The sequence below is a fragment of the Mastomys coucha genome, unplaced genomic scaffold (genome assembly GCF_008632895.1).
Source record: "Mastomys coucha isolate ucsf_1 unplaced genomic scaffold, UCSF_Mcou_1 pScaffold19, whole genome shotgun sequence".
In the NCBI taxonomy this organism is placed as follows: Eukaryota; Metazoa; Chordata; class Mammalia; order Rodentia; family Muridae; genus Mastomys; species Mastomys coucha.
Genome location: NW_022196901.1, coordinates 9,196,145 through 9,211,811, shown reverse-complemented (window position 1 = coordinate 9,211,811; position 15,667 = coordinate 9,196,145).

Here is a 15,667-nt window from a genome sequence, read left to right as displayed (position 1 = left end):
TAGGTTGAATTCAATTTGGAACAGAAACAACATCCAAGAGATTGTAAAACTTAGTACATTTTAGAATCTTTTTTCTTAGGATTGCATGACTTCTTAACATAGAATTTGGAAGTTCAATGAATTTGCTGTTAACTTAAATTTTATGATGTCAATTCAAAATTTTTCCCTCTTGGTCCTGGTATATAAGTCATTGTCGTACAGTTGCCTGCACTTCCAAACATTGGGGGTGGGTAGGTGTTAAACTACTGATTATCAATATTTATCTTCTTTTCTCTATACTTGCATTTTTTTTATTTGTGTGAAATATGTATTGTATTCTCAAGAGGAACAGAAGTATATACAGTGTATTGTGAACATGGCTGATTTCTGTCTTAGAGAAATGCTCAGTGCATGTGTTCTTAAGGGGATGGCAATGGATTAATGGGGCAATCAATTATGGATTAAAGACACAAGGGGAGGAGAAAGAAGGCAGTATGACTGAGATTCTATGATCAATCCTAGACTATATCTTATAGGGAAAAAACAAACAACAAAAGAACCAAATAAAACAAAACAACAACAATAAAACATAATCTTCAGAATATTGTAGATTTTTCTGAATGGTTCCTGGGATTACTGTGATGGTAGCTCTCCCACGGCATTGCCATACCATGCGTAGCACTTCAAACTCTCTAGAGTAGATTCTACTCACTACAACTTCTGAAGCCAAAAGCAAATGGTATCTGTCCTGTTCTAATTTCCCACTTCTCTCCAAATAAAGTCTCATCTACTAAATTCTTTCCTTTTTCCTCTCTTATTTTCTTTTTTTGCTTTTACTATGCTTTAAATCAAAACATGGCTGTGCAATATTTTCCTGTAGCAAGGGTCCTGGAATAGTGTATGTTTGTGAGTGGAAAGAGAAATTTCAATGCTTTCTTGTATACAGTACCTTATGCCTGTATCATAAAATACATATGATATTTTATGTATGCTTTTGCATATATCTGTTGTACCTGATTAGCAATAGAGATTTCCAGAAATAGCTGCACACATATACATATATGTTGCTGGAGTTATAAAAAAAAGAATCCACCCTGCAAACTCATTTTCCCACCGGGCCATGTTTCTGAGCCAGTGCTGTTCATCCTCAATACTAAGCTTCGGCGGATTTCTGTTTTTTCCTCCCAGCAAGCTACATTTCGCTCTCATGAAACTCTTTACACACTCCCACAATCATTCATCTAAATAGCGCCTATTACCTGGTAATTAAAACATGACTCTTAAGGCCTTAATATCAAATCAGATTTATATAATAATAAAAATCACAATTTAAAAGATGCTAATACAATAATTTTAGAACCAAATAATAAAGACAATATTCTAACCCAAGTAATCTATTTTGTAAGAACCTGCTTGGTTGTGTAAGGTCTTGAGGTCTCCTCCTTCTCCTGCCCTTTTTCTCCTCCTCTCCTGACCTCTCTCCTCCTCCAACTCTAACTCCACTTCTCTATTCCTGTCCAATCACAGGCCTGTCACTGCCCTTAATGTGATTGGACAGAGAAAATGCTGCAGCACATATATACAAACCCAAATATACCATCACTGTCTAATGCAATTTCTAAGACTTTTTAGGGATCTGGCTTGTGTGTTGGCTATGTGCTTCAGGTCCTTCAGATGACACTTCGATAAGCTTTAAAAATGATTTTGTTTTCTGCGTGACCTTCAGATGTACCTTTACTCCTTACTTCTCCTGGACTTTCCATTGTTCTGCCCTTTGGACATTATTGCAGTCATGTTTAGAAGAGCATCCAAGTATTGCATTCAAAGAGATAAATAACGTTGTAGAAAGGATGTGTTTACCCTTTCTGTTGTTTTGTTTTTCAAGGCATAGTTTCTCTGTGTAGCCTTGACTGTCCTGCAACTCACTCTGTAGACCAGGCTGGCCTTGAAATCATAGAGATCCACCTGCAACTGCCTCCTGAGTGCCAGCATAAGCTATTACAGCCCAGCTGAATATGTTTACTTAAAAAAAAAAAAACTTTTATTTGTCTCATGTATTATTTCCTGATCATAGTTTCCTCTCTCACCACTCCTCCCAATCCCTCCCCCACATCCTCTGTGCCCCAGATCAATTACTCCTCTTCTCCATTTAAAAAAAAAATCAGTCCCCCCCCCAACCCCCAAGGATAGTGACCAAACATTGCCTAACAAGATACAAAACGATTGGGTACAAACCCTCATGTAATGGCTGGATGTGGCAATCCAGTAGGAAGGGCCCCAAGAACAGGCAAAAGAGTCAGGGGTACTCTGAACTCCCACTGTTGGGAGTTTCACAAGAACTCCAATCTGCACAACTATAGGTCTACTTAGAGAACTTAACTCAGATCCATAACGAACCCTTGTTTGGCTGGCTAGTTGATTCTGTGGGCTGTTCTCATGGTGTTCTTGACCCCCTCTGGCTCCTATAATTCTTCCTCCCAGTCTTCTGCTTGGTTCCCCTGGCTCTGCCTTCTATTGGGTTTAGGTCTCTACATCTACTACCATCGATTGCTAGATAGCATTTTTTTCTGATGACAATTGGGGTAGGTACCAATCTATGAGTATAATAGAATATCATTAGGAAATATGTCATCGACTTATTTTTTTTTTCTCAGTCCTGTTTGATTCTATCTGAGATCTCTGGACTTTACATGGATGGAAATAGAAAAAAAATCATCCTGAGTGAGGTAATTCTGGTAACACCTGGAAAGATAAATATGATATGTATGTACTTGTAAGTTAACAGTAGCTTTTAAGTGAAGGACAACCATGCTACAATCCATAGCAACCAAGAAGCTAAGTACCAAGAAAGGCTCAATGGGGGGAGTGGAGGGAAAGCTAAGTACCAAGGAAGGCTCAATGGGGGTGGGGGAGAATGGGATCTCCCTGGGACGGGGAAATAGGGTACATTTTGTGAATGGACTGGGAGTGGATGGTGATGGGAACAGGAGAGATCAAGCAGCCAGAGCTGATGGGTGTGAGATGGAGGTAGAGTACTGGGAGACTCTCCAGTACAATTCCAATTGGAATTGGGGGGGAACTTGGAGAATAATGTAAAAACATAGTACAGTGGAATCTCCCTGGAATCTATGAGAGTGACCCCAGAAACTTTTCCTAGTAATGCAGGATAGAGAGCCTGAACTGACCATCCTCTATAACAAGGCAAGGCTCCTAGTAGTGGGACTGGGCAAAATCAGGCACAAAACCCTTAACCTACACCATATCCTGTCTATGAGATGTTCTGGGGCAATGATGGAACACTTGTGGAAGTGCCAACATAGGACTAGTACAACTTGTGGCCCATGCCAGGAGACAGGGCCCATGCCTGACACTGCCTGGATGATCAGGATGTATTTATTCTTCTTCACAGCTATTTTCATTCTCTGAATCTATTTGCTTCTTGCTTCCTGCTGAGCAATGGTACTGACCCATGTCACTTTTTGACATAATGTCATCTTCTGTCAGCTGCCCACTCAGTGTACAAAAGAAAGCATGTACCACTTTTACCATATCCATGGGGGAGAAAAGTCAAACTTAGCTTTTCTAAACGTTCTTTATTCTTGTAAGTACCAAATATATATTTGACTATATTTTCATCTAAAATATGATAATCTAAACTTTGTATCTACTTGTTGAATGACTGAAGTGAGTAAGTTAACATACTCATGTTTTCATGGCAGAGGGCACTCTCTAATAATGACACTAAGGACTGAGGACTTTATAATAAATATAAGATAGTAAATGGAAGGCAGTGATGCATGATGGTATGGGCATGAGGCATTTGAAAAAGTTGAATTCAGAAGCAGAAAATAAATTAGTGAAATGGTGAGATCAAGGCATTCAGGAATGATGTGGTATTGGAGAGATATTTAAAAAGGGATATTGATTTCAACTAAAGAATAGAAATAATTCTTAAAATCCATTATTAACTATGGTGATTATAGTCAATAAGATTTATTTTCATATTTTTGTTCTTTTTGATGATTTCTAAAAACACTCACATTAAAATAAAGAATACTTATTTGTACATTACTCTCTTTCTTTCAACTAAGAAAATTATATATTCATTTTCTATATCGCTTGATTTAGTATGAAATTACTCCTCAACTTTTTTTTAAAGATTTATTATTTATTTCATGTATGTGAGTACATTGTCACTGTCTTCTAATGTACCAGAAGAGGGCATCAGACCCCATTACAGATGTTTGTGAGCCACCATGTGGTTGCTAGGAATTGAACTCAGGACCTCTGGAAGAGCAGTCAGTGCTCTTAATGCCTGAGCCATTTCTCCAGCCCACTCCTCAACTTTTAAGAGCATATTTCAGCTAAGATATGGCTAAGTATATTTTAGACTTTAAATCACAAACATTTCCAATTTAAAGCAGCTACTGCTATCCATAGATGTCTTACAAAATGTTTTCTCATTCTGAAGTAGTATTTCCCCCCAGACATCTTTAAGGTATGTACCTTCTCAGCTCGTTGATTCAGTTTCACAAGTAAAGCCTTGCTGTGCTCATGACAAGCAAAGCCCCTGAACAGAATAAAGCTTCATTTCACTAAGAACAATAGATTTCTTCAAACTCACCTGCTCCCTCCACCATTATCACTCATCTCTTCCAATTAGAAACATCAGGAAAATTTAATAAGTACTATTTAGGTGTTTCTGAACATCTTTTTAAATGAGTCCTTAAGTTTCCAGTAGCTCATGCAGTAACCAGGATGGAAGGTTTTTTTTTTTCTATATAGCTCAGTTGATTAAAAAAAAAAAAAATTAAGTAATGTTGTGTGCACATTTAATTATGGTGTTTGTATAAAAATAGGCAATGTGGATGATGATGGTAATTATTTTTCACTCTTTCATATCATTAGCCCTAATACACTTAAATGCTATATCTATCTTGGTGGAGAAAACAGAGCAAACGGCTATAATCTAATGGCAAGATTACTTAGAGAGAGTTGGTTTACTATCCCAAATAACAATGTTTCAGTGCAAAGTAGGAAAAATCTCATTAGTAGTCATGGAACATTCATTAACAAGTCATTCTCATTCCCTTGAGGGAGAAAAGACATTCAAAATATCATTAGGAGTAATGATAGACAAACAACCATAGAATGGACTCATATTCCACAGAAACATGGAAAGAATGTGCATCAAAATAACCAGAGATTGTTTAAAATAGTTGTACAGAATGTATGTTTGTGATATCTGTACATATCAATCAAGAAGGACATTGTGAATGTGTTTTGTGAATAACTATTCTGTTTCCCAAAATGAAATAGTCACGATTCAAACATTGTATCATATTGCTCATCTATAAACATTTCATTCTTATTTCTCATATTTCAACCACTTTCCATTTCTTTCTGGACTTTTGTTCTGATTATTTAGGTCTCATATTTTCAAATCTGCTCCCTCCTTAGGTATAACTTAAATTTTTTTTCCATTCTGAAATTTAGGAACATATAATCTTCAAAGTTTCACATTCAAAAGTTAACATCATAAGACCTTCAAAAAAGAATATACATGTGAAATTTGCACACAAAATAAATGGATACCTCTATAGTTGATTTCCCCTTCCCCCCTTCCTTACTGCTATGGACTGATGGTTCATGTTATTCTAAAGTTAGTAAGCTGAAACCCTATGCCAATTGTGATGTTTTTTTTTGGGGGGGGGTGGTTGGAGGGAGGGGTAGCAGGGAGAGACCAAAAGGCAATTAGATCATCAAGGGACATTGCACACAAATAGTAACAGTGTCCTCATGACAAGAGGAATGAGAAAAAAAAAACCATTTTTTTTTCAGCCATGTAAGTATATATAATGTGAAGGTTTTCAAACTAGGAAAGGATTCTAATCTGAATCCCAAAGAGCTGTTGTTTTTACCATATAGATCATGTGAACCCCGAGCAGATGGTATCCATAACTTAAAGAGCATTGGAACCCCAAATAGCTGGTGTTCTTAAGATTATCAAACCACCAATTAGCTGGTGCCCTTACCTTAGAGACTGTATCTTTAAGAAATGTAAGTAATGAGTACCTTTTGCTTAAACCACTTAGTCTACAGCATTTGTTATAGTAGCTCAAAATGAATAAAAGACTTATGTTTGTGGTAAGGTTTATGGTTTATTAATCATTTTACATTTCTACAAAGAAAAAGAACAGGGTGGTGAGTTTTAGCTGTGTTGTCTGGAGAAGGAATTGTTGTGCTGTTGTGCCAGGAGGTGTTTATGAACCCCAAAAGAACACCACAGAGCGGTTTCCCATGTAATCACATTAGGGTCTCTTTATTATAAGCTCAGGCTTGGGCTCTTCTCCAACCTAACTGTGACACAGCAGGACAGGAAGGGAAGGTGGGGCAGCCTCAAACCCTTAGCAGAACAAGGTTTTAAAGGGAATAGGAATAAGTGAGGGGGTGTCCAGCCTGGCAAGTATCTAATATAATAACTATTGTAAACCAACAGGTGGGTACACTCAAGCAAGACTGTAGACAATCACAAATAGTCTGAAACTTTGTCTGAAACAATCAGACTAATCATTGATTAACTGTTGCTAGGAAGTAGCTAGGGAGTAACTCTGGCCAAGGACAAGCCGTGGAGCCCTTCTTGGTACTTAGGTGTAGTGTGGGTTCAGCTGTGGATCAAAATCTCAGACTTTTTTTTTTTCCTCTTTAGATGGAGGCCAGTCCCAAGATGGAGTAGGTTTGGCCTCTGAGTACAAGGTTGCATCTCAGTTCAAGCTCCCTACATGCTCACCCATGCCTACTTGGAGCTGAGTCGTCAGCTGGGGAATGTTGTTTCCTATATGCTTTTAGTTAAAAGAACTAAGGTCCTGAAGATTGTGGGTGTGTGGGTGGAGTAAAGAGCTACTTTTTTCTCAGCTGAGCTGGACAATAAATTAGCTCAGGGGTGAAGCATCCAGGTAACCAACTCCAAGTGCTGGTTCCATCCCCCAATTCCTAAAGAGGAATTCAAACAACAAATATGAGCAAATAAGAAGGAAAAATAAATTTAATAGCAAGTGAAATAGGAACAACCAGAGTAATAACAATACCAGAGAGCTGGGCAGTGGTGGCACACGCCTTTAATCCCAGCACTTGGGAGGCAGAGGCAAGCGGATTTCTGAGTTTGAGACCAGCCTGGTCTACAGAGTGAGTTCCAGGACAGCCAGGGCTACACAGAGAAACCCTGTCTCGAAAAGAAACAAAACCTCAAAAACCAAAACCAAACCAAAGCAAAACAAAAACGAAAAACAAAAAATCTACAACAACAACAACAACAACAACAAAGAACAGCGGAGGAAAACAATAAACATTTTTTTGTGATTACTAGCAAATGGGGAAAAAGAAAAAGAAAACCAAACTCCAATATTGTCTTAGCTACTTTTTGTATTTTTTAGAAGACATCATTATCAAGGCTACTTATCTAAGGAAGAGGTTACTGGAGACTTGCTTACAGTTTCAGAGGGTTAGAGTCCATGACTATCATGACAGGGACATAATAACCAACAAGCAGGTATTATGCTAAAGCAGTAGATAAGAGCTCACATTTTGAAACACATCCAGAACACAACTCAGGTAAAGTTAGCTTGGAATGGTGTGGAAACCATTTAAAACCTCAAGCCCTACTGCCAGATACATACCTCCTCAATGATACACCGAACCCTTTCCAAACAGTTCCACCAATGGGGACTAGGCATTCAAATATATGCACCATTGGGCCATGCTCATTCAATCAAATCAAAATTCTGTTAAGAAGCAGGGGCTTATCAGTTACATCTAAGCTACCATATTTCTACTCCCTGAATTGGACTGTGCATATTGAAATCACCAAAGCACAGAGTCATCTTCAAGAGTATTGTTCAAAATGCAGAGGCATTGGCACACATCAGTGTGTTAAATATAATGATGTTATTTACTATGCAAAGATGTGTTGCCAGAAATAATACAAAGAGAACCTGCATGTTCTCGTGGAGACTCTGACTCAGTGCTCTAAAATCTCTCCACTCAACTCACTAAGTTGCCACTTTCGGGTCACTGCCATGCCAACCCCATGCTTCAAACCCCCCATGGCCTTTGTGGTGCACCTCAGACAAACCCAATTTGCTGCAGTATCTTTCTCTCTTGAACCCAAATGAGCCACCATGCATGAAGGAAAACACAACACACCACAAATTAGTTCAGAAACGACAGTAACTCAATCTCCGGGCACAGCACCTAAAATCCTAGTCCTATAAACCTTATTAAATCTAAATCCTGCAGTGACCAATCCTGACAGATTCACCATTGAAACCAAGAGACACTTGTAGCTATATCTTGTCCTCACCCTATTCCTGTCCAAAAAGACCTAACTCTTTCCTGCTTCTTCTCTTCCCCTCTCCAACAGAAGTCCTGCCTACTCGCTCAGTGATTAGCTCCTTTATTCATTAGGGGATTGGTTCACAAGAATTCACCTGAGTATGACTCATTCCTTGTCCTCAACCCCTCCCAGGAGAGTGGAATTAGCATCAACATATAAACAGTACCAGGCCCATCCACAACAAACATGTACACACACACACACACACACACAGACACACACACACACACACACACACACACACACACACACACACACACACGTACATATGTTATATCATTGGGGGAACACCCTCACAGAAGCAGGGAGGATGGAGATGGGATAAGGGTTTTGCAGAGGAGAAACCAGAAAGAAAAAAAACATTTGAAATGTAAATAAATAAAATAACCAATAAAAAATTAAAGTTAAAAAATTAAAAATAATGATGACATAAATTATCTCATTTATGCATGAATATCTCTGCTGACCTTATATCGGACAGATGGGACCAAAATATTTTGCTATTTTAGAAACTTCTTGATATTTTTTATGTTGTCCTTTCATTTGAGGAGCCTAAAATGAACTGAGTCAAGAAAATACAATTTTTGGATTCCTTCAAAGATCCCCTGCTTTCTTTACAAGAAGCCTCTTATAAAAAGAAGTTCTTAGTGTTTTGTATCTTAGTTTATATTTTCAAGTGGTATATTATAACATCTGAAGCTCAAATGTGCATTGAACTGATTTGATTAACAGTACCAGGTATGTGGAATACCCTGCAGACCTCTAACTTGCCAAACCACTGTTTTCTCATCATTTGAAAAGTAAACTTCAGATATTCATATTTCACTTCCAGATGTGACCAAAACTAGCTTATAACCTCCCTCCCATTTCTTTTCTCCTCCTCACTCAGTGATGTGGGTCATCTTCAGCTATGCTTACAGGCTTGAAATAATTAATGCAATATTTGGTATAGATTTTTTTATTATTTTGGTGTCTATTATTTCATTATGTTTTAAGGGATAGTGGTAAACCCCATCCAACCTTTTTGCTGAATTACTGTAAATTTCCATATAGTAAAGACTAGATTTAACTTAGCATCACTTTTAGTATATTTTCATAAACAGTCAGAAAATCAACAAATCAATTTGGGGTGGTTAAGGATTTGAAATATTTTTGTTTTTTAGATTCTGTATACAATTGTTTTGCCTGCATGTATGACTGTGTATCACACACATGCCTGGTACCCACCTGAGGACTCCAGAAGATGGCATTAGATCTTCTAGGACTAGAGATACAAATGATTATCTGCTGGCACATGGGTGCTAGAAATCAAACCTCAGTCCTTTGAAAGAGCAGTCAAAAGTCTTAACAGCTGAGCCATCTCACTAATTGGAGATTTGTATTAGGGTAAAATGAATTTGCAAGCTGTCATGTTTTCCTTGATACTTTTTTCTGGTTTAGACACACTAAAGTTTAGACTCAAATACATGTTTTGGTGTTATTGACAACTAATGGAGACTTAAATAAAAATCTGAAGTTCACTTTTCATGTATATTTTAATTCCTAAGTGAGTATACAACTTAAGAAAATCCAATCCACATGGTTTCATTCATTTCTATTTAAAATGTGAAAATGTTCACTTTAAGAGATCTTTGAAGTTCAAGGATATTTTCACAGCCCATTTAAGCCTTTTTATCTTTAAACTAGCTTTACATTTTGCCAAGAATAAACAAAGAGAAACACCTAAAGGTTAGGGATCAGATGAATTTCTAAGTGCTCATATTTTCCCCTGTTTCCTGAACTTCATATTTAAATGAAAGCTCTTCTTCTCTAAGTCCAACCAGAAAATGAGCAAGTGGAATATGGTGATGGCAAGGCACATCTCTACTCATTGACTATGAGTTCTTAAAGATTTGATGAGTCTATTTGTCAATATAGGCTTGCATAGAAGATATGGCCTTAAGATGAATTAAGACTTTACTAACACTTTATATTAGACACTGACATAACTGACAAAAACAGCTGCTATCAATTTATGTATGTGTTATATTTCACACCTTATGATACCTTATCAGAACTAATATTTTTATTTCCTTAGCACTAAGTCCCAAGGTTAATGAGAGAAGAATCTATTTCAGAGCAAATAGAACATAAAGAAGTCTATTGGATCTCTAGTCTCACAAGCAAAACCAAAACAGCACAACTAGAATAGTAATGCATTAGAAACACTCTGTTAGAGAAATCACAGCATTTCCTTTTTAATGAACCAACACCCCCATACTGCATATCTAGGGTTGTATTGTCCAGTACAGTAGCATACTTCTTTACTTTTCACTTGCTTTTTTCTGTTACATATATATCCAGCTACATACCTAGCCAAGTTGTTCATGAATTTTTTCTAAATCATTCATGAGAGCAACAGAGGTTGCCTGACATTTCTCTTCTATGGCAAGATGCACAGGGTATGTGGGAAGTGTTATGTCCTCAGGATGGTAGAAGCTACTCAAGATGAGGTTAGCATGAAGGACAAATAACCAATCTAAATTGTTATATTGATGTCCATGGTCATCATAAGTTGCTAAATTATAAAATATTCTTGCTAGTAGGACATTTGATTAAAAATTATAATAAAACATGGGTACTAAAATATGTTACCTTTTAGGTAACAGAGGGTTTCAACATTGCATAATACTACATGGCTATGTAATAGATTGGGAGCAACTGATAAACTGTGTCATATGTATAATTTTTCAATTATAAATTATTACTCTATTTAAAACAGTTTTCTGAGAACTAACAGAAAGGTTTTACAATGGTTATTTTAAGTATGGATTAAAAATGTAGTTGCAGATATGTGGCAGACTTGTGTGACATTTTAAAATATAATTTTAAAAAGATTTATTTATTTTATGTTTATTAATGCTTTGCATACACATATATTTGTGCACCACATGTGTACAGATGCCTTCAGAAAGAAAAAGAGGGAATCAAATTCCCTAGAGTTATAGTTACAGTCAGTTGTGAGCGGCAGTGTATGTCCTGGGAACTGATCTTTGGTTGTAGTGTTGGTGCTGGGAAATGATCCGGATTCACTTGTAAAAGCAGCAAGTGCTCTTGACCACTGAGACATTTCTATAGCTCTGGTACTTTTAAAGAAAAGGTTATTTTTATTTCATATTCCTGATCATCTGCATGTATGTATGTGTAACAGGTTTACACAGTGTCCCCAGAGGTTGTCTGATCTCCTGAAACTGGAGTTACAGAAGACTCTGAGTTGCCATGTATCTGCACCTGGGTCCCGTGCAAGAGCAATAAATGTTCTTTGTTGAGATTTTGTTTTTTACTGTCTATTATAGTGCGAAGTATGGGCCCCAGGACCCTGCTCCCAAGTTAATTCTGATTGGTGAGTAAAGGTGCCAGCAGCCAATAGCTGGGGAGAAGAGACAAAGGTGAGGTTTAGGTTTAGGTTTCCTTGGTTTGAGATCACAAAGAGGGAGGGAGGGGAGGAAGGGAAAGGAGAGAGAGAGAGAGAGAGAGAGAGAGAGAGAGAGAGAGAGAGAGAGAGAGAGAGAGAAGCTACCATGAGATAGAAGAACAACATGCAGGAGAGGAGAAAGGAGAGCCAAAGTGGATTAACTGAATCATAAAAAACATGGGCTGGACAATTAGAGCTAAGAGCAGCCCAGATGAAACAGAAAATTGTAACTTGGGTTAGGAAGTTAAGTTCTAACTGCATGGAAGGTAGGCACTCAGCCAGCTATTGTGCTACCTACCGCATATTAAATATAAAGGCTGTGTGTATATACTTTCATCTGTGAACATAAAGGGTTAAAGGCAGGTAGAAACCCCGCGTCAGGATCATATAATATTTATTTTACTACAGCTCTTAACCTTCAAGACATCTCTCCCATAATACATTTATTTGATGAGTTTGAGATAACCAATCTTATATAAAATTTCTTTGACAACAGTAAATTCTATATTCATTGTCCATTGTTAGAATAGCAAAAGTTGTTGAGCGTTGTTTTTAAAGTGCAGAACTTACAAAATACAAGGTAATCTTTTACATATAACATTGACACTGCATAACCCTGTATGTATATATGTTTTTATCGTTAGGGAAATGGAAGCTTGCACTACAGTGGGTGTTAAGATTTGCTATTAGGAAACATGCAGTTGAACATGGTAAAGCTACCTGTGAAGGTTCAACTTGGTTGTCTCCTTGACTGGCTTTGAAATCAATTAAATCAAGCAAGTTGCTATAAACTCTTACAAGGGATTTTCTTGATGAGATTATTTGAAGTAAAAATACAAACTCCAAATGTGGACAGTACCAAATGTGGACAGTACCTTCCAACACAAGTATAACCCAAATAAAAGATGGAAGAAACGTGTCTTTTGCATGATTACCTTTGCTGTTGTTGGCAAGGTCTTGTAAATAGGACTGAAGACTGATTCTCCAGCCATCCTGCAGACCTTCAGCACCATAATGACATTGCAGAGGCATCCAGCCTATTGGACTGTGTACCCACCGAGTTCTCAACCACAGCTAATGTTGAACTATTCAGATTTGTCCTGGAAGCCAACCTAGTAAAAAAAAAAGTACCCCTTTAACATATATTCATTTAATTGTTTTTTTAAGAGAACATTGACTAATATACCATGTTTGTTCAAGTAATTCACATGTGCTTTATTAAAAAAAGCTATTTTCCCATATTTTCTTTGCTACTTGTTTCTTGATGAAGAAGTTTTTTGAGGACAAAGAGGCTGTTCTCTGAGAGCACCTAAGTTTGTAACCTCCTACTATGCAGAGAAAAAGAAACATTATCACATTACCACATTGTCAACACTAGTATAATATATCTTGGTACTTAATCAACTACTTGCAACCTAATAATTTCATAAAACCAGAAGGATCCATAAGACCTTTTAAATGCATTCTATGGAGACTGATTATTTGCTATAAATGGAAAATACATGGTCCATTTCAATGTTCAAAAGAAAATATTAAATTAAGAATTTTCTACTCTCAGCTTATCTAGGACAACAAACTTTTATTCCAAAGTGTGGCTACAATTGGAGGTCTTTAAAGCTTTCCTTTAAATTTAAAATTTGGAGGTTAGCCTTAAAAAATATTAAACAACTCTTAAATTTTACATTTCCATAAGGCCTCTAGAATATACACTTGATAATGAAAAAAGTGAAGCACTAAATATGCTTTACAGTATAAAAGCTACTTTCATGCTGTTGCCTTAGTACCCACTTCTCTATATCACTAAATGACCAGTCATGGTGGCTCCAATAGAAACTCTCTAGCAGCATCTTATACATTTACTTACGATAGTACCAGAGTGGCATACTTATTCTTGATATCCAGCAAAGATATTGAAATTGAAATTTACATACATACACTTTGTTACATGCCACTGGGCCAGTTGGAAGACACATAATCAGCCATACAGATAATTCTGCCTCAGTAGTCTCTGTGACCTCTCAGGACAAACTCTTGATCTAACTCCAGTGAAGTGAGGAGGACTGGTGAGAGTCCTGGTGGATTACTAGAAGAGACTTTTTTAAAGACATGCATAGAAAAGGGGAAAAAGAATATGGTTTTATCATGAATAGTCTCAACATCATACTTGTACTGATTATAACTTTTAATGATATTCTTTTGTGTAATTAATATATACAAATCAAAATATGAGATTTATATTGGAGTTTTAGGCAGGAATGATTCAAGGAGGTATAGAGTGGCAAGTGGAGTAACAGAGAGTTTGTGATTGAAGAGCCAAGGCTACGGTCTGCTGGAGGAGCTGCTTCTTTCTGACACAGGCATGGCCTTGATCACTGCAGTTAATACGAGTTTTTTCAAACAGAAAATGATAGAGTTCCTAGGATCAAAACCAAAACCCTGGGGCCAAGAAATCATTATCTCCTGCCTATGTCTTATTCTTGTCTTCTCTGCAAGATACTACAATGGCCGCTCATACAGTGCCTTCCTATTGTTTCCTCTAAATGCCCATTCATGTTTCTATTCCCGGTCACTGTTTTCTCTAGTTCACCTAATCAGGTTACCCAGGTACTGCTGACTTGTGTTTTTAGACTCTGCTTGCCAGTTTCATATGAACAGTGAGTAGAATTTTCAAATGCAACTGCTATGCGTACAACAGCTGGCACATAATTATATATTGAGTCTATAGACTGCCTGCCAGCATTGCCTAATTAACTGGAGTTCTACCTTTAGTTGCATTAGTAGTTATCTTTAAATTCATAGAGTCTTGTGGAACATGGACTGAATACAAAGGAAGCTATTATACTGATAACCACTCACACTAAATTTCAGTTGTGGAAGGACTCCGTTGACAGCAACATGAGGCTGGAAAATGCATCAAGTTATAAATAAGCCCAATGAGAACAGAGGGAATTGGTAAAGATCTGAAGTGCTACGGATTTGGGCACAAAATGAAGAGAAGAAAGTCATTCTGTTTCAAATGAAAAAATACAAATTTTCCCACTCTGTTTTCAATTCAGTCAAAATAATACTGGTCTTTTCTTTTTTTGTTAACCTGATCATGCTTCAGACTTCTGCTCAATTTAGAGAGCTTGATTATTCTCAAACATGGTTTGGCAACAGCCTTTTCCAGCTTGCTCCCATCAACTGAGTATCTGTTTTACATTATTTTTTTTCCAAATTTGTTTTTGAGAACTTGAATGCCAACCAACTTTCCAATGTAAATTTTCGTATTTGTTTTCCTTCTGTATTTCAGTCATGGCTACCTTTCATTCAAGTTGTCCTTGAGGAGCCATTGTACGTTCAATGTATATTTTTGCATTTGATGAATATTTACTAAAACATTATGTTACAGGAGCTGTTCTTAGTACAGGGAAGGGGGTAGGTGAAAATTTCTTTCCTACATAATGGCTCACTAGTATAAATCAAAATATGAAAAATGGGATGGGATTGGATCACTTGGTATAGTGATGCAAATGAAGCCATATTTCCAAGATAGAACTGAAGGGCTTCTTTAAATGTTTTTAGATTTATTTATTTTATATGTTTGAGTATTTTGTCTGAATGTACATTTTATGCCAGAAGAATATGTAGGCTCCCCTGGAACTGGAGTTATAGATAGTTCTGAACTATCAAGTGGATGTTGGGAAGTGAACCCTCTAGGTTCTCTTCAATAGTATCAATTGCTATTACCTGGTTAGCCTTTGCAGTCCTGAATAGGCTTCCTCTGGATGGAGCTTGTGGTAAGAATTATACCCCGAGCTGAACCCCACAGTGACATCAAAGGCATTTGGATAAATAACTCC